Source organism: Aythya ferina, assembly GCF_964211825.1.
Source record: "Aythya ferina genome assembly, chromosome: 3".
NCBI classification, from domain to species: Eukaryota; Metazoa; Chordata; class Aves; order Anseriformes; family Anatidae; genus Aythya; species Aythya ferina.
In genome coordinates this window covers 11133709-11153563 of record NC_140298.1, presented here as the reverse complement: position 1 = coordinate 11153563, position 19855 = coordinate 11133709, and the positions used below count along the sequence as shown (strand labels likewise).

General features: G+C 52.8%; 1 protein-coding gene and 1 long non-coding RNA gene across 9 annotated transcripts in view; one reads left to right on the top strand and one right to left on the bottom strand.

Moving 5' to 3' along the window:
* SERTAD2 (SERTA domain containing 2) overlaps positions 1 to 19855 on the bottom strand; it is a 78859-nt gene that overhangs the window by 5556 nt on the left and 53448 nt on the right. The window contains exons 1-3 of one of the 8 annotated variants that reach the window (XR_014691030.1): positions 14725 to 15018; positions 10091 to 10423; positions 8166 to 9994 (exon numbers count right to left, since the gene is read on the bottom strand). The exons of 4 other annotated variants lie outside the window; for them this stretch is intronic. The gene's annotated coding sequence lies outside the window, so the exon portion shown is untranslated. 3 more of the 8 variants (XR_014691031.1, XR_014691032.1, XM_084513531.1) reach the window with 3 other exon arrangements.
* On the top strand, positions 15355 to 18877 carry LOC311434446. Its single transcript, XR_014691501.1, has 2 exons — positions 15355 to 17353; positions 17992 to 18877. It is a non-coding gene; the product is annotated as an uncharacterized lncRNA (long non-coding RNA).

Here is a 19855-nt window from a genome sequence, read left to right as displayed (position 1 = left end):
ATTTGAAAGCACAGGGGAAGGGGGGTGAGGCTCAGCAATCCTGTACCGACAGAAACCTTCACGGCGAAGCCTGGAGTGTCAGCGCTTCGGATGCGCGCGGCCCTGACCTGGTGGGTTTATTTAAATGATTGCATATGGACTAAACTACTGGAGCAGGAAATGCAGTTATTACACTCGTCTCATCGCAGAATTAGATGAATTACAGACAAAGAAGCCCCGCCAGGTCATTTAGCCTGATCGCCAAGATTATTCTCCGCACGACATTCTGCTGCCGCAGCGGGGGGGCTCGACTCCCGCTAGCGACGGGCCCTGGCTTTGGGGACACTTTTGGGGACAGGGCCACCAGAGAGCCTTAAAGGCTGTCCCCAGGCGGGCACCACCTGCCTGCAGTGCCAGCAGCCTCTGCCACCTCCGGCGAGGCTTTCGGCGTGTGAGGCAGCTCCCTCGCCGCGCACAGAGGAGCTCCTGCAGCAGAGCTCTGGAGGACCCATTCGTCCCTGCTTCCCCCAAATCAGGGCGTGTTCCTCGCCCAGGACTACCTCCATGTCGAGTTTCCTTTGAGGCTCGCTGAGAACAAAAGAACGCCGCAGGGCTTTTTAAGAGCACAAAAATCAGCATAAGTGCATGTGCTTGTCTCCTGGTCAGAGAGCAGATTTTGAAGGTAACTAAGGCAATTTTACCAAATCTCCCCAGCATCGCAAGTCATCGCTGAGCTAGCAGTAAGTAGGGCACTTCAATCCTCGCTGCCGTCTCTTCCAGGATGTTTCAGAGCACTGAGAAAAGCCTGCAAAGGCTCCTCTACACAGCCCAGCCCCAGCCTCGTTTTGTCCCCGTTATTTTTGTCACCTCAAGCTCCCCCCAGACGCAAAGGAACAAAGGCTCCGCCGTGCTGCCACGGGCACGACACCTTGTGCCTTGAGCAGGGAGGGCTGGAGGGCCAGAAGCCCTCTGCCCTGTGCCCCCACCTATCTTCGGGGAGCAGCCAGGGCTGGGTTTGCCAAAATACCAGTGGCTGCAGGGTCAGCGAGCGTGGTGCCCACGCCAGCACCTCCCTGGGGGTCACAGGACAGCAGGTTCCCTCCAGCTCTCTCCCTCACGACCTGCATGGAATGAAGTTGCAAGAAATGTAAGTATAAATCCATTTTTAACCCCAAACGTGACTTCTCCCGTACGCAGCTGGCTCCTGGCTGTCATGCAGGAGGCAAAACTTGCCTTCCTTATTTGAGTACAGCTCCTCGCACGGGATCCCCGCCTGCGAAAGGACTGCGCCAGGCAGGTCCCAGACAATCTGATGGCTGGACGCCGGTCGCAGACAGACTAAGGGCGTGCAAACGCCCCCAGGAACGCCTGCGAAATGTTCAGAAGCAAAGAGCCCTCGCGACGTCGTCGGGGTTTTGTAAAAGAAAAAAAGAAAAAAGAAAGAAAAAAAAAAAAGAGTGAGGTTCAGAAGGCATTTGCTGGATGTTAAATCCCAAATCAGATTGGGTGAAGTGAGCCTTTTCTGGTTAAAAATAAGTCCCAAATCCAGATCATTTTCTAGCATATTATGCAATTAAAAAAAGAAAGGCGGGGGGGGGAGGGAGGGAGCTAAGAGGAGCCGAGGAACGGGCAGGCTGCGATCCAAGCGCCTTGGCCAGCTCCCAGCGATCCCCGCGCCTGGAATCTCGGGTGAGCAAAACCTCTGAAATTTCGCACTGCCGCTGAGGTCTGGTTTTTCTCTGCTCCCTGGTGTCGCTTCCATGGGCTACTCCAGAGCCGCGCACGTGGGTTCGGGGTGCTGGTGGGGCTTTGCTGGCTAAATGTTGAAGACCGACAGGCATTTCCTTCGACTTCGAGCACCGACAGCGAGAAGGGGAGCTCGAGGCCAGCAGGAATCGAAAATCCTACCTGAGTTCAGCGCATGCTAAAGAAGCTGTGGGTTAGGAGGAGAGCGAGCAGCTTTCCGCCCCTTCCGACTCTCTCCTCCCCCTGAAAAAAGACAGACTCTGTCCTAAAGACATACCAGCGCTCCTTCCGCAGTGCTCTATTTAAAGGAGAAATTTTTAAATGGCTCGGGGACTAGGAGAGTTTTGAAGTTTGTCAGGCTCTGCGAGGAACGTAGAAAAATACTGGCCGCACAAAGCCAACCTTTCTCCCCGTGATAAAGGCAACACCGCTGGGGTGGCTGTGCTCAGCTCCCCACGCTTGGTTATTAATTATTATTGTCAGGGGACGTCGGCACGCGTTTCTAATGAACCCGATTGGGCTGGTTTCTCTCATCTGCATCCGAGATCGAGGTGCTGGTAGCTGGACGTTTTCTAAGCTGGGCAGTAAGAGCTATGGGATCATCGTTAGTGAGCACAACGATAAGCTGGCTGCGTCGTTTTCCAGGAAGCACAGAAATGATTCAAGGTTTCCTGTAGGTATGACTGTCAAGCTTTCACATCTCACTCGATCTTCATGCAGCTCGGTTCAGAGCCGGGCCTTTTAAAGGACAAAACAGATCAGGAAACTCATCACAATTTCTCCTCTGAGCTTTTCAGCGCAGCTTTCAGTTTTCTTTTCCCCAGAAATGCTCGCTGAAAGCATTTAACTGTTAAAGCCACAAAGCAGGGCTGCAGCCTAAGCTGCTCCCCAAACAGGGAGCTGGAATGAACTCCGCAAGACTCCCAGCTTTGCGGAGTTTTATTTTATCCCCTTCTCCTCTGACGTGCAAACGGGAACTGTAAAACCATTTTCCTCCAGTTTCCATAAATCACCTCACTCGTCCTAAGCCAGGAGGGCGGCATCTTTTAGGACCAGCTGATACAGAGGGTAAAAGCACACGTGCCTGCAGGCCTTCCTCGGCATCTCCCTAAACCAAACGTGTCGTTTCGGACCGCCACGGCTGAAGACAACGCTGCCTGCCTGTTCTGTACCCTTCACACCATCTCCCCCAAGCAGCAGCTTCACGCCTACATTAGCGAGATCAGCTTTGCACGTCTCAAGGTAGCGAACAGCACGAGGCCAAACTGCAAGCTCGAACATCTCAAAGAAGGAGACGCCAAACTTCCAGATCTGCTGGGGCAAAGCTTAGCAGGGGATGGGATCTGCTCGCACCCTCTGAAACGGACGGGAAGCAGCCCGAGGGGTCGTGCCCATGGCGGGGTTTTCATGCGTCTGTTTTGGCTGAGAGGTGATCCCGGCCAGACGAGGCTCTGCCGCGCTTCCAGCGGGCTGCCAGCAGCTGTCATTCTGCGTCCAAGCGCTGGAGTCGGGACGGGATGTCGCTTTGTTGTTGTTGTTTTAATAAGGGGTGCTGCAGGGGCTTGGTATGCAAGTTAGTTTTCAGCGTTACTTAGGTATGTGGGATTAGAGAGTGGAAGAAAGGCCGTGGAAAAACTGAATTTATCCAGGCAAAGGGAGGGGTGGGGAGTTACGCGGAGATTTCCCCCGCTATTCCCCACCCGTTGGCTCCAAAGCTGGAAGACCCGGACCCAAAAGCTGAAGCATTGTTGTTGAGAAGGCTTCAGCTTGCTTTTTTGCCCATTTAGGGTGATTGCACGCGCCTCAGCGCCAGAGAAATGCTAGCATTGTTTGGGAGTTGGCTTCTCTTAATTGAAAAACAAAAGTAATATATATTTTTTTCATTTGCATGTCATTTAGCCTCCTTTTATTGGTGCTGCATGCTCTTCAGCCGGAGCTGGGGAAAAAAAAAATAAATGCAGTTGGGGCTGAGCAGAAGAGATAATCAGCCCGGAGCGGGTGGTGCTCTGGAGTCAACCATAATCGATTACACACAAAAAGCTTGTGCAATGCCTGGCTGGGTCGGAGCCTACTCAGCGACGAGTCCTTCGCTCTGCAGAGGGGAGGGAGAGGCATGTGCCTAGCGTGAGAGTGCTGCACGCATCAATTGTGCGTACGGTGCTGCACCTCGTCACTGCCGGGCTGTTTCAGGGACACAAAAGTCCCTGAAACTGGGCAGAAAGTTGAGAAGGTGCAGACTCGACTCCCAAATCCAAGTTTCCCAAATCTCAGGTACAGATGAACCTCACCGGGGCTTCTCGGAGGCTCTCCCCAGCACCTCACGCAAGCGCCGTCTCACTGCTGGAACACGAAACATTATTTTCCTCTCCTCCATCCCTCCTCGCTCCTCATCCTGGAGGGCTGCGTTGGCTGTATCCCGGCCCAACGGTAGTCAATGAGTGTTTTGTTACTGACTTCAGCAGGATGGGGAGTTGGCACCGATAGCTGCAGGACCAAAATAAAAAGGTCTTTTGTGCCAACTGGGTTCAACTGGCAAAGCGAGGGCCAGGTCCTCCGAGCTACAAGATGCACGCGCCGCCGGGTCCAGCCCGAGGGACCACCTGAGCTGACAACCAGAGCGGGGGCATCCTCCTCCCGGCGCCTTTTCAGAGCTGGAAAGGAAGGGAAAGAGCGGAGGAGGACGCCAGTGGAAGGCTGGCAGCCTCTCCCAGCCTCGCTAAAGCCAGCGGAGCAAGCCCGGGTGTTGAGGTTTAAGGGCAGGGCTGGAGCGAGCCCTCGGAGAGGTGAGGGCCATGAGAAGCAGCCCTCCTCGGAGCGTTCATCTGTTGACCCCGGGGTCTTCAAATCCTGGCACGGCAGCATCCCTGGGAGGCAGAGCAGCTCGTACCATGCAGTAACGCACGGCTACGTTCAATGCGCTGCAGCTGGCTCGCAATTCGTACGCTGACAGGGCTGGGGGTTTCTTTTTTTTTCTTTTTTTTTTTTTTTCTTTTTTTTTTGCAAGGCTGCTTCTCAGGATCTGCTGCAGATTTTACTCGTTCAAGTTTAATGCGTCCATGCTGCCTGGCAAGAGGGAGGGCTCCTGACAAGCGCTGCTGGGTAAGAATTTGGTTTTAATGGCAGAGGGCAGCAAAAAACAAAAAGCCCGATACCAGACGTGGGGCCGGGGAGCAGAACTGTGCTGAGCTTTCTGTCCTCTCCAGAACCATGCCCTCCCATTTACAAGGTTTGTTTTCCCTGACACTTGCACTTCACCTTAATGCTGGCTGCTTTTTTTTTTTAAAAAAAAGGAGAAAGAAAAAAAAAAGCGAGGTTTAATAAGCACTTACAAAACCCTCCTTTAGAGCTCTATCAAAAAATTGGCCTCCTGGGTAGCTCTGTGCTTCCAGAGAGCACAGGGAATTGTTTTTTTTTTTTTTTTTCTGTTTGCAAGCCTTCACTGCGAGGCTGTCGTCACCAGCAGCAACCGTAAGCGGCAGGTATTTTGCACGCACGTTTTTAGGGGCTGACTCTTCTCACCTCCTGCAGCGGATGGGTGCACCTCGGCTGCTGTGGAAGCTGCGGAGAGGCAGGCAGAGCTGCTCAGTGCTCAGGCTGGAAGCACCCCATGGGCAAATTCGGCGAGCGAGGCAGCTCCTGCTGTCGGCACCCACTGCTGAAGGCTGTGGCAGGTAGTACAGGGAGTGAGAGTGGTCTTTTCCAGCTCAGGCTAGCGACAAAATAAGAAGGGAAGCCACAGGGGGTGACTTTCGGAGGCTGATCTAAGGATTTAGCTCGGGTCGGTGCGAGGAAACCTCCTGGCAGAGGGGCGAGGAGAAGCTCTGGTGGGGTTTGGTGTTGGTGCCCGCAGCCTGCAGCCCCCCGTCCCTGCGGGCACGTCCGTGCGGAGCAGCAAGTAAGGTGAAGCCTCCCCTAGCAAATCAGCAAGGCAATTATAAAGGCAGTCAATAGCCTAACGCCAGCCAACGTGTTCCAGCGATATTTTGAAACTGTAATCTGATCCTACTGTTTCCATCCTCGTGCCTTGCCTGCTCTCCCTTGTTGCATACTGTACTATTTGAGGCCCAGAGGGCAAAGCAAGCTCTTGCTGTTTGTTAATGATCAGAAACTGCGTTTCGAGCGAGAGCTCTCCGCGCGCCGCCCACACGACTTTCTTGATAGTTTCTTCAACTCGCAGCCCGCCGAAGCCCCATTAGAAGGCTCTGCGAAAAACAAAAGGCAGCAAAAACAACCAGAAACGCCACTTCGGCACTCCGCTTCTGTCTCCGGTTTCCAGCTCCTTTTCTACCAGGCTAAAAAAAGGCAAAGCCGCAGTCTAAGGCAATCTCCGACTCTGCAGTGTGTTAAGTCTTGCAGGAAACATATGCTGCTATTAAATTGGAAACAGTTTCTAATGCTGTCAGTTTGCTAAATGTAAGGCGCTCCCTTGGAAGAAGCGGAGCAGTTTTAATGTTTTTGACTAACTGCACACACCAAACAGAGTACGTCTGATAAAGCCGGAATGGGCTCCAATAAATATAGCTTGGGATAAATTACTGCCTCATTAAGTAATTGTTTGGGAAAAGGAGAGCAGGTTTTCTAGATTATAGCCGTGTTATTAAGGGTGTTTATAATATTAGGAATTCTATCGGGGTAGCAGACCTTAATACACGTTTAAATCAGAGGAGCACTTGTTAGCTCGTTAAGCCATTAAAAACTACCCTGGCAGAACGAGGAGGTGAACGAGGCTGCACAGGTTGGGCGCGGGGAGAGCTCGCTGCGAAGGAAGGGGGCGGCCAGGCAAGAGCCCCGAGTACCAGCAGCTCCTGTCAGCGCAGAGGAGGAGAGGGCATAGCTGGAGAGCGCGCCGAGGCCAGAAAACGTTGAGTCAAACCGGGCGTTATTCGCGTACAGGAAGGCAGCCGCGTTTACTGGAACAAGAGCAGGTTTGGATTGCCCGGCAGCAGCAATTTCTCTCTGAAAAGGTCTCCGAGTGGCAATTCTCATGTGTTCGGCCTCCCCTCAGCATCCTCACGGCGGCGCCCACCTGGTGCCACAAAGACCCCAGCCTGCCCTTTTTTGGTCTCGTCCCAAACTGGAAACTTCACCAAACACCCTCCCCACGGCTGCTAACACCATCTCACCACCAACACAGGCTTCGACGCAGACCTCGGTGGGTGACTGCTGCTAGTGGCTGCGGCACTCGGGGCGGTCACGGGGCGCAGCCGCCTTCTCCTCACGCCATATCCACGCAGACCCCTCTTTATATCCTCCCCCAGCACGGCTGCACGCACCATCTACTTAAACGAGTGCCCGTGCCACCACGCAGGGACACCGAGGAGCCTCCTCGCCGGGCACGGGCTGTGCCGAGGCTCCCCCCGTGCTTCGAAGAGCCACCCCGATGAGCCGGGCCAAGGTTATTCTCCAATTCAGCCTCCACGTGGCGGCGTGAAGGAAGCTGCCAGGCCTGCCAAGCGTGAATCAAATTATACCGCGCTGCGTGCACGCGGCCCAGGACAGCTCTGCTGCCAGTAGCCAGAGCTCAAGGCGCAGGATCTGCGTTACGCACCTGGGCATCGGCAGCAGGAAACCGGAGCTGCAGTAAATAAAACCGGGCGCTGCGCTAGGCCAGCTCCTCGGACTTTACTACGCGATTAGCTGATGATTCAGGAGGCTCTGCTTGTTGTCACCTGAAAAACACGCGAGGGCTTCTACGCACAAGTCTCCCCGGGAGCAGCCAGGCTGCTCTGCCTGCTCTGCGCTGCTGTTTCTTTGCTGGCACCCGGGGCCTCCTCGCCCAGCAGCCGCCAGCCCTGCCAGCGGGAGCAGGGCACGAGGAGGGCTCCGCGCGGGGAGGAGCAGGGCCAGCATCTCTTCCAGCAGTGGAGCAGCAGCAATTAAGGTGGCCGTGTAGTGCTTCGGGGCCCAATTGGGCCGAGAGCCGACCGCCTGCCTTTTCTTCCCACTTCAGAGCCCGCAGGCACCGGCAGAGCGAAAGCGCCGGCTGAGAGGAGGCTCCTTGCTTGGAAATTGCGTTCGAGCCGATCTGCAAGGGGCTGGTGCAGCCACAAGAAAGTGCCTGCTAAAATGCCACGCCTGCAACGCCAAGATGCTACTGGTCAGTCTCTACGGGAGGGTGACGAAACAGCAGGGCCGGCCGTACATCCTTCCTCCCCTGCGACGCCGCTCCCAACAATAGATCGGGGCAGCGCGGCGTCTCAGCGCACAAGGCGTCTCGACAGGCACGTGCATGTCACGATCTGGCTGATATTTTTAGTGTATGCAGGGACCGAGCTCTACGGGATGTTGTGTGATTCCTATAAAGGTTAATGAGAGCGGTGTGTGCACCCAAGAGGGACCAGACCCCTTCGTGGGTAATAAGGGAGAGTTTTTCTCACGTCTTTATAATTACTTGGTTAGAGTCCTTACTTGTGAGCGGATCGCAGTGCCTTTTCCCCAAAGATAGCTTGTTTTTCCCCCTCCTTGCAGACCCTTAATAAACACTTGGGGGAAAAAAAAATACCCACACTGCTGTGGAAAGAACTGAATGGTTTGCCAAAAAGTAGGTTATTGCTCTGAAAACAGTGCTGAATAAATTATCACAGTCAAACTGAAAAGCAGCAAACTGAGGGGGGGGGGGGGAAGGGAGGGGAAGAGAAAAAACTCCAAAGAAACGTATACAGCAAAATGCAAAACACATCCCAGCAATGACAAGTCATTTTAGTTTCTGGCCTGCAGGTTTTATTTGTTAACCAGTTTCTTGCTATTGAAAGTTAAAAGAGGAGAAAAACAAAGATTGTAACAGAAGGCATTTCCCTGGCACTTTTTAAAGGAGTTACGCTGCACATGGGTTGTTTTCAACATCTTCACTTAAATAAAATGAACACAGCCCTGCAAACAAGAAAAGGCTGTGAGAAAAGCACCCGCCCGCCCTCGGGTTTCTTTTAGGGATGAGGAAAAGCTGCGGGGCATTTCTCCAGCAGTGAGAACCCCCCCTAAAAAAAAAAAGGTAGTTAAAGTTTGACATGAGAGTTTGCTGAGGCGGTGTTAAGTGATGTTAGGCAACACGATGACTGCTGGCCTCTCAGCCTGCTGCACTGCAGCTCTCACATCTGTAGAAACACAGCGTGTGCTGCCCCGTCCAGCGAAGGAGCCTTCGGAGAGCTGATAAAGGGAACTTTGGCCAGCCTTGAGCTACTCTCAGCCATTACCAGCCACGAGTCGGAGAGGAAAGAGATTTAATTTTTCCCAGCACCTGTTTGATTGCACAATAAAACTACTCCAGCGAAGCAGCCCCCTTTGAAATAGTCACCGTACGGTCCACGTAAATTTTATGTGTAGTGGTTTAAATGTTCTCAAATAAACCACTTTGACTTCTACGGGGACACCCCTTTAACAGCATATTTTAACAATTCAATACGTACTCTGAAGCATGCTCACTGCAGGTCAATTATCGTGGAACAAAAACCCGATCAGAAAGTAAGTCCCTGGGAATTAGGAGGGGAAAATACAGACGGACAAGAGACCGGGAAACTGAAACTAAACCTCCTAAACCTCATTTTGTTTTCGGTCAGACACAAGCCATTCACCTCACCCAGGACGTTGTTACGCTAGTTTTCCCCACAATTAAACAAAAAGCAAAAACAAACGAAAAGAAAAGGGGAGAAAAAAAAAAAAAAAAAAAAGAGCCAGCAAGCCTTCTGACAGCACATATGTACAATGTACGTTCCGCTGACAGCCCCGAGAAGCACGGCAGCAACAGGAAGCTTCCTGCTGTATGCTACATGCATACAGAAAATATGATCTCACTTCTCACTCGCGAGGCGTTTGTGTAATACTTCAGTTAGGGGAGGAAAGGGGAAGGGTTGCTTCGGTGGCCGGCTTTGCCAAACAGATGGAGAGGGAGGGGAGGAGAGCCTAGGCCGTGTGCTCCGTCACCGGAGGGTAACCTAAGCGAGTCACGGCCCCCCTGGGACAGCTGGCACCGAAGTCACCCCGGTCAAAACCCCTCAGACGGCAGCACGGAGCAATAAAGTGTAAGTCACTCCTCCTGCACGGGGCCGGGCGGCAACAAATCATGCTCCCAGAAAAGGCACAAACGGAGAGGGCTCCCTCACGGGCTCGCGTACAGAGATAAGGAAGCAGAAGGTTACCACTATGCTGTAAAAACGCCGTGGTTTGCGCACGAACGCCGGGCTCCTATCTTGATGAAGCGTGTATTTTAAAAATATGCAAATCCTATGCGTGCACGTGTACCTGCTAACCACTTCTTCCAAGGGTGAAAGGCTGCCTGTAAAAACACATGAAAAGGAAAGGGTTTGTGGAGGCACCGGAAGATGACGGCGTATTTCTGAATTAGGTTTTCAAACTTCGTTTTTGCAGCTACCTGAAGTTAAGACAAAGCTGCCTGTAGGCATCTGAAACTAGTCAGACCTGCTGTAGCAGTTGCACACAGTCTGCTTCAAATATGCCCTCCACGCTCCTTCCAACCTCCACCCCAACATATATCCGCATAGTTTGCCTCCGACCATGGGTGGTTCTTTCTATAGCGCAGCTCGCTCAGCCTCGCTGCCTGCCTGGCACGCCAGGAGCTTGTCAGAGGCTGATGGTGCAGGCCTCGGTACCAAAAAGCTTGGAAACAGCGAAGGGAGGAGTTGGTAATTGTCACGTTTCCACCGAAGGCTCAAACAGCATGAGGGGTTCTGGGGAGGTCGAAGATCTGGGATGAAGAGAAGTGTTTTGTTTTTTTCATTAGAGATCATCCGAGCACGTTTTCGGGCGAGTTTAGATCTTTCCACCAAGTCAGGGTTCCTTTGAAAAAGGAACTTCTTTCTTCTGCTACTTCCATATACCGCCCAGTTTTAAAAATAACATTAAAGAAAACAGCCCACTTTTGCACTTTTCTCTTTTGTAACACACCAGAACACAACTTTATTCAAACTTGCCTGGGAGCAGAAGCTGCCAGATGAAATCAAATACGTCTTACTGGTGCGAAAGCAAGGGAAACAAGCTTTGGCTCCCAGTAATTACTCGGACTGAGATTCGTGTCATTCAATGCCACTTAAAACTCAATTCCGATGTGTTATTAATGAGAAGTTCCTCGTTAAGCCCACTGCTCATCAAAACACCGACCAGGTCATACAGACTGGGAACTTGGGGCGTTGTAGGGCAACCCTACAGTTATGTGCCGTGCAGGGCAGAGGACTGAACCCGGCCCTGTGTTTGGGCAAGTGATGGCTCGAACTTGCACACGGAGGACACTGAGCATGGCTGTGACCCACAGCAACACCTTGGCCCCCCTGATGTGGCGGTGGCCACTGTCTCACTTGCCCCAGCTGAGGCCTGGTCCCAGCAAAGCGAGGTGTGAAAGGCTCAAACTTGCTTTCTGGTGGCTTTTGGGCTCTGTAAGTCTTTTCCAGCTACCTTGCTCCTCACTATGACTTCACACCTTTCCTGAACCCTGCCTGCGCCGTACCCTCCCGCTGCGCTGTGCCCCCAGAGACGGTCCCTGCTCTCCCTCAGGAACCCCTCGAAGCAACTCTTCCCCGGCCAGGAATTCCCCTCCGAGCTGGAGGAATCTCCCAACTGGTCGAGCACGGAGCCTTCACGGCTCCTCCCGGTCGCTCTGCGATGACACAGAGCATCTGACACGCTCGGCCAGGCCCAGGGCGCCGCACGGTTTCTGTTCTGCACGGTGACACACCGCCTGGTCCCCGCCTGGTCCCCGCCTGGTCCCCGCCTGGGTAGCAGCGAGGGCACGGAGCCCGCTGCGCTCGGTGCGGCACCAAGGCGGGACGGGATGAGCAGCCTTGTTTCTTCCACGCAGCCGCTGCGCTCTCCCAGCCACATGTTTGCTTTGAACTTTGTTTTTGCTCGACTTCAGCGCACCCAACGGCAAAGTTAGCGCCGCGTTTACAGGGCTGCCTTTCCCCGCTTGCGCTGAACAGTCAGCATTGTTGTTTTATTTTTTTTTTTTTTTTTTTTTTTTGAGTGTTTGCACTGGTAATGCTGAACAAACCGAAAAACCTGCAGCCTCCGCTACAGCAAACACAAAAATTGACTTTGTTTATAGAAGAATTAAAGAACTAACATGTGTTGGAGGGTCCCTTTCCACTTACAGAAAGCAGGCACTTCTTCATGACAGCACAGCGTTTCTGACTGGCAGAAGCTTGGACACGAAACAAGCGGCAGAAAACGTGCAACGCTGGGCCCCCGGAGAAAGTCGGCGCTGCTCTGGGATTGGCAAATTCGACTTCCTTCAAACCATTAATTAGCAAGAGCCTCATCCACACTCCAGGCCCGTGCGCACTGCCAACCTGCTTCCATTTAAACTGGACCTTGCTCCCTCCTTGGGCACACTCGTGATCTTTGGACTCGGTAGCTGAGCGCTGCCGTTTCTGGCACTGATTTGTGCGTGTGCGCCTGCTCCGGCGCTGCTGCAACTGGAGCTACCTCCTCCTGCGCCGCTCGCACGTAGGGAGCTGGCTCGGAAGAAGGTGTATCCCTGCAATCCAGACCTTATAAAAAGTAGATTACCAGAAAACTACTTACACTTTCAGAGCGCTGCCTTCTCCCCGCCTGACAGATTACACTTTAAGATGTTACATAAAAGCAAAAATAGTCACAAGTATTTTGGATCACCTGTCTGGCGTTAGCGCTCTCGGAGATGAACTGTGCCAGGAGTGTTTTACATCAGCGTGAAAAAAGTCAGAGTTCCTGAAAGTATTTTTTTTTTTTTTCCCCTATGAATTATTTATTGGAAAAATAAAAGCAGCTTGTGTAAATGATGGCAAAATCCTTCAAACTAGATACCGCATAAGATCTGCTGTACTTCACGGAAGCTAAAAAAAAAAAAAAAATTTGGAATATGAAATTTGAGGGTTTCCTTGATAGTAGAACATTATCTCAAACTCCTCGGTGCCTCTCAGGCAGACAGTTCAAGTGCCTGGGTTATTTATATCATCATTTCTACCAAAACACTGAGAGAAACAGTGGCATTACTTCATCTTTCCCATTAAAAAAAAAAATAGCAGGTGTACAAAGGAATACAATTACATTTCTTAATAAATCAGCACCTACAGACGTATTTAATGTTCTTAAAGACTGCTTCATCTACAGACAAAACCTGAAGTACCTACGGCTAGCAAGTTTCTTTTTGTTTGTTTTTAATCAGCTTCAGAGAGAAAGAAATCAGCTCGGCACAAAAAATCAAAGCGCTGCTTTAACATGCACAAAGTCTAGCTTCGTTCGTTAGCAGTCCAATCCAGTTCCTGCCCAAAAGGAGTGGGCGGTTTTTGCCACCAACTTAAATGGAAGTAGGATCAGTCACGGAAGGAGGAAAGCCTACAGCTGTGCTGTTAGGTGCTGCAGTGTGTGCCTGGACAATGAAGTGTCCCCTAGGACCGGCTCTCGTATACCTGCCTGGCAGCACGAAGTGACAGCCTCCTGCTATCTCCACCACCACCGCTGGCCTGCTGTTAAATCACACCCCAAAGATACCACCTTAAAAAAAAAAAAAAAAAAAAAGTGTGCGTTTTAACTTCAGGCAGGAAAGGCTACTTCAGGCTCACCCTGCCTAATCCACTGCTCCATTTCTAAGGCATTTCTAAGTGTATAAAGCTACAGCAACTTCACAGCTCGTCTCCACAGTTTGCTTTACCAAGTGACAGCTTCCCGTGCGCTTCAGCAGGAACCGAGGAGCCTTCAAAAAAATTCAGTACCCCGTGAGAAGCCCGCCAGACTTAGCACCGACACATCTGGATGGAGCATTTTGCGCAGGTGAATCCCTACAAACCTGCCTAAAAAGGCAGGAGCTGCCTCTTCGACTCAAACCGTGAGCCGCGCTTCAGACACACAGGCATACAAGCGATGTTAGGGGGCAGCCAAGCCCTCTCCCACCATTGTTTGAGCAATAACACGCTCCACGGCGGCCAAATCCAGCACCCACTGACGGCAGCGAGAGCCACCCTGCTGACTTCACCGGGCACCGGCTGAAAAAGCCTGCACTTCCCTGAGCCCCAGAGCTCTGGGCTGGCCTGAACGCAGGCGACAGCTCTGATGTGCCGCGCTGCCGGCTGGCGAAGGGGCGAGCGGCCCCCTGAGAGGGGGCAAAATGGGCAGATTTGGTTAATTTTACGCACGCGGCTGACCGGCAACTGTGAGTTCGCCACCGACGGTCCCCGAGGGACGGCACACGAACCTCTCTGCTGATTTCCAGCTAAAGCGTCCCAGCGTTTTCCAGCTGTGCTTGACTTAGTGCAAGCCATGACAGCGGGTAACCGCACGCCGATTTTCGTGCTCAAAGCAAGCTCCTCTCCCCAGATCCTGACACATCCTGCCGGCTCCCCACGCACCGAGGCGAGCGAGGCAGCGCACACCCTGCACGGGGAGAGGGGGGCACTGCGAAAGAAGATTTGCTTCCCGGGGCTGGAGTCCCGCTCGAGGCGCAGCGTCTCCACCACCGCTTCCCGAAGACGAACAACCCCTGCCCGCTGAAGTTCCCCCCCCCACAGCCCCCGTTTCTCCTCCCTGGCTCAAGGAGAAGCCCCGCTAATCCCCAGCCAGCCCCGGGAGGGGTCCAGGCAGCGGGCTGGCTGTGCCCAGCCATATGTCAGCCCTGCTCCTGGGCACCCCAAATCCCCCCCAGGCCCTCGGGCTCGCCTTGCCACCACAGAAGCAACTTCAGGGGAACCCCAAAACCCTTCTCTCTTCTCAGGAAACCGGAGGGCGGCTGGGTCCTGAGGGCTCGAACGGCTCCCCCAGTGCTCGCAGTGGGGTTTCCTCCACTGGGGGGACTTTTGGGGGGCCAGCCCCGACCCAAAGCAAGCCCACCACCAGCACCTGCTCGTGCTGGGGGTGCCGCGCATCGCCCAGGGGAAAGAGGAAGGGGGGAGGCAGCTTTTAAGGACAACTCCAGCCCTTTGGGGCTCACCTGCCCCCCCTCTTTCAGGCCGTGGGGCCCCCCAGCAGGGGGAATAGGGCGATTTGAGCAGCCCCCCCACCCCCCCCGGCCCCACTCACCACATGCAGCTCCCCCTGGGAACTCAAGCCTGGGGGGGTCGGCACCTCTCGCCCTCAGAGCAGCTCCATCTGTCGCTCCCGCGCCGGCTGGGAGGAGGAGGAGGAGGAGGAGGAGGAGGAGGAGGAGGAGGCAGTGTGAGGATTTAAGCCTCCGCTCCGGCCCGGCGGCTGCGCTCACGCAGCATTATACAATGGAGGAGGAGGAGGAGGAGGCGGGAGCAGCCCCGGCTCCAGCACCCGCCGCCAGCACTGACGCCAGGGGCGGCTCTGGCGAGCTCCTCGCCCTCCGGCAAAGCCCCGCCTCGGCCCGGCCTTCCTCCCCTTGCCTCCTCCTCCTCCTCCTCCTCCTCCTCCTCTCCCGGCTCGGCGGCCCCGGGCGGCAGCGGGCCCCGCTCCGGGACAAAGGCGGTCGCCAAGCGCCGACCGCAAAAATCCCAAATATCCCGGGCAGCCCCGGGGGGGGGCTGCTGCCTGTGTCCCCCACTCCCCGTCCCCCCTTTGCCTCAGCCGGGGGCTTTACCTGAGGGGACGGCGGTGTCCCCCCCCTCCCCGGTGTCCCCCCTGTCCCCTGAGGGAAAGCTGAGCCCTCAGAGGGGTTGCTTCCCTCAAATGTGGGTGGGTTCCCTCAAATTTGGGTGAGTTTCCCCAAATTTGAGTGGGTTTCCCCCAAATGTGTGTGGATTCCCTCAAATTTAAGTGGGTTCCCTCAAATTTGGGTGGGTTCCCTCAGATTTAGGTGGGATCCCCACACCCATGTGGGCTGCAGCGCCTCAGGGTCCTGGCGCCATCCGGGGTGGTCGCGTCCCGGTGCGGCGCCTGTACTCGGGGCCAATAAAGCTTTAAGAGCAGCCATAAAGGTGATTATTAGTCATTAAGAGCACGACGTGTGTAGGTATTACGCTCCGAACGGCCTGTAATGATTTGTGATCCATCACGCTGACGGGCTGCTTGGAAATCCAAGTTCCCTTTCCAACCTGAAAACCGAAAAGAAGAATGGTACCTGGAAACCCTACGTCGAAAACCCACAGAGGACAGGGAAAAAAAAATAAAAATGGAGTGAACCCGCCAAAAGAGAAGGGCGATTTTACGGATTCTTGAAATTAGAACTGAAAAGCCACCCATCTAATTGGGGCTTCAAACAAAAAGACTGGAGACACCTTTCCTCCTCCGTCTGAGGAAATCCTCTGACTGCCGGGCAGAGGTGGCCCTGAGGCAGGTTCGTGAAGCCATCCCGAGCCCTTTACTGAATTTTGTCCCTGATAAGTGACTTTTCAATGGATTGCGAGGTGGCAGAAATTAAAACCTGAATCTCCCCTGGCTGGATGCTTCCTTGCAGACAGAAAATTTGGTGCTCGGGCTCAGGAAAACAAGGCTCTTCTTGGTTTAACAGCCGTCATAATAAAAATCACTCAATGAAAGGAAAAGCTTCATTTGCTTTAGGGCCTGACTGGTACCTGTCTGGTGAGCTTCAGTCCTCTCAAAAGCCAGCCAGAATATTTGGACATTTTCGACTTTGTTGGCTTTTAAAAGCCAAATCCACCAAATTTCAGAGCCCTCCTTTACACTGGTGCAGAAGGGGGACAACCCCAGTGATGTCTCTGAGTCTCCCCCAGCATATTCAAGAGCAGAATAAAGCCTTCTGTAGCCACAGCACCGCGAATCCCAACCCCTTTGCTTCCTAATTGAAGCACAGATTTTTTCTTCTCCACCCTCACATTCAAGAAGGCCACGACGCGTGTCGCCAGCAGGTCACACAACAGCTGCTGTCACCCCTCCAGCACCCAGTGGGCAACTCCTTCCATGCAGGCGCAGCAAGTTCAGAAACAGGCTGCATATTTTTATCTATTTATATTATTTTAGAGCGGTTCTGGCAGCCCAATTTCCTAGCTCCACCAGTGAAAACCTTTGCATCAGGGGGGTTGGTCCGGACTCGCAGCACGGCAGGATCTGGCCCCGTGTAATCGTGCCGGGGATGCATCCAGCCAAGCAGTGCCTGGCTTCTGGAGCTCAAAGTCCACGGCAGGCTTACAGTCCCTGCTCCTGGGTGTGTGCACGCTATCGCCAGGAGTATGGGCATAACCACAAACATTCACTAAATAAGATCTGGGCTCCACTCTGTTATCAAAGGCCCCAGTCTTGCCTTTTTATACTCGGCAGCAAAAGGCCTGAGCCTCTAGTGTATGAGTTTTGACCGCTCCTGACTTTGTTAGGTTGCTCCAATTTTACACTAGCATAAGAGAAAACTCACTGCCCCTCCTGTTTCCTACTGTAACTCCCCTGGGCCTTTCTTGGCAGGAGTTTATAGTCACGCTGTAACTCAGATTGTTCCTCTGAACACAACGAGCACAGCCTGCATCCACGCTCAGAAACACTCTCAGATGAGCATAGGTCATGACACGAATCGATACGAGCGGAGTTCCTGCCCACACTTTGCAGTGCTCAGGCCCCGCCGTGCCAGGACGAGGTTAGGCGACACAGAGCGAACGATCCCGCTGCCGATCGCATCTCACGTTGCCTGGAGTGTGATTTAATGAGGCCCTGCAGGCCAGGCAGCTTGGCCCCACAGCCCCGGAGCGATCTGACCAGGAGGTGTCTGCGAGGCCCCAGCGCAGTTTGCCCAAACGTGTTGGTGAGTGCAGGAACAGCCTGCGACCGAGCCACGAATGCTGGGCAGGGAAGGGAGTTGGCAGAGGCTTCCAGAATCCACAGGAGCAGGGGGAAAAGTCCCAGTGCTCGTGAGGAGCAGGCCATTGAGCTGCTCGCACAAGAGGATGACACGCTAAAAGAGAAGGAATTGTGTTTTTCGATAGTTACTGACCTGAAGCGGGCCACAGGCACAGCCTAAATGCAGCCCTGTCTTTGTGCAGGGATGGGCAAAGTTTGCCTGAGTGAGGCCAGGTCTTCCTTAGATCATTCAAAAACCCTCCTGTATCAAAAAGAAATCCATTAACAAACAGAAATCAAAGACTGGGAGGGGGGAACAGACACCAGGCTTCTCAGGGCGATTCATTAGAAATATTGCAGACTGCCAGGTAAGCTCTGGCTATCGACATCTGTGCCAGCTGGGAAACAATGGCAACCTTTGGTGTGCTGGAACATCAGCACCCCTCAAATTTTGCCAAAAAAACACACAGTGAATTGTTTCCTCTGTTCCTAAGCACATCCTTGGCCCTTTTAGTTGCTATACGTGTTAATGCTGAGACTTCACCAGGTAAGTGTAAGAACAAAACACCTTCTTCATTCTCTCCCTGGATGTCTTTGCATTAGCGCACACTGGAGCTGACAAACACATAATGTTGCCCTGAGAGCAGACAACTTTTTGCAATGTCAGACCCTGCCAGCACCAATAACCTGGGAAAAGCTAACCCAAGGGCCTGCCTGTAGCCAAGGATGCTCATCCTACCAGAGCAGCGCTCCCCACCAAGCGACGCAGGTCTCACGGGTAAGAAGCAAGCATGCCACAAGCAAAGGCATGAATTAAATGTGATTAAATGCCACTAAGCCTCGAGACATCTCCCTTCAGGCAGCTCAGGGGTCAATACTGGCCTTCTGGAGGGGGCTGTGGGCAGGTGACGACAACAGCAGCAGCCTCGGAGCAGCAGGGAGCGACGCTCAGCAGCAGCCCCTCGACCGAAGCACCGCCGGTTTCCTCAGGCAAGGTTCAGATACAAATAAAAGCAAGCACCTCAAAATAATAATAAAAAAAAAAAAAAACACAACAAACCCACAAAATTTGGGGTGCTGCATTACTGCAGCCTGCATCTGTGCATTAGCAGGGAGCCGCACCTGTGAAAACCAGGGCTGCCCTGCTTTAGATTTCATTTGGCTTTTATTTTTTCCTGCTGGTGCAACTCATCCGCTGTGACGAGGCTGCCGTGCACGTCCCAAGGCACAGAGGAATCAGCTGAAACAGAAGGAAGGAACGCTCCCCCTTCTCACTCCCATTTTAGCTTTTCTTTTCTTTTCTTTTTTTTTTATTTTTCTGCTTTAGTTCATGTTTTTCATCTCTAATGTTTCTGTGGCAGTAGGAGAAACGTCGTTCCCTAGAATGCATAATATGCTTAATTATCATTCTCCGTTAGTTCTCTAGGAAAAAAAAAAACTACCGGGGAAATCAGTTTAATTAATGAGTATGACCAAACGCAGCCTCAGTTCTAATGCAGTATCATATATTATATGTCCAATTGGGCAGTTGGTCTTACTTAGGTAAAATGAGCAGAGATGCAAAAACCACGGAGCTCGTGAATCAATATTCTGAGCGCAGCTAACCTCCTTCGTCTACTTATTCTGAGCCTTTCTGCAGACTTCGATGCCAACGTCTGTTCCCAAACACGCCTTTTGGCTTCGAGTGCTGCAGGATCGGGCCCACGGAATCCAGTAACGTACAGCTGTTGCTTGGCAGTGCCAAGGGTTGTGCCACACGGTAAATTTGTTAAGCAATAATTAAAAAAAAAAACTTAACTGAGGTAGTCATACCTGGTAGAAATCCCCCGTGTGTGTCAAGGACAAAGGTGGCAAGGTTTCGTCTGAAAGTGAGACTTGGTGACCGAGATGCTTTTCAGAAGGGCTACTCTTCACATATGAAATTATTAAGGAAATATTACGGAACAGGATTATCAGGAAAGAAAAAAAAAAAAAAAAACGCAGCGTGCATTAGCTGGCTTAGTCAGAGGAGGTTTTGCTGCATTCCTCATGCACTGAGATGACTCCCTCCCTCTGTAATTCCCTGTGCACTCCCAGTGCTCTGGAGACTGCTGGTGTGCATCATCCTCGCTCCGGCTGAAACACGCTGTCCTCTGACGGAAGTTCGCGCTGCCTACCGCTGCTGGGTCCACGCACAGCTTTCTGCTTTTCATAAACATCCTCGTTCCTTCCCAAATCCCATTCAGGCTGCATCACCTGCGAGATGTGCTTCGTTTTCGACCCAGGCCAGACTGTTCGCACCAAAGCTGGCTGTGCTGCACAAAGGCTCCTAACGGGGGCTCGGCTTTTCACTCATTCTTCTCAAGACACAGTGGTCTGTGCTTCACATCGAGTTAAGTTTTAAACAATCCGGGGCTGTGAAATGCTGCATTTACTTTTCTTTCCCTTTTAGTGCTCGCTCCGCAGCCTCTATCAAAAGCACAAGCCA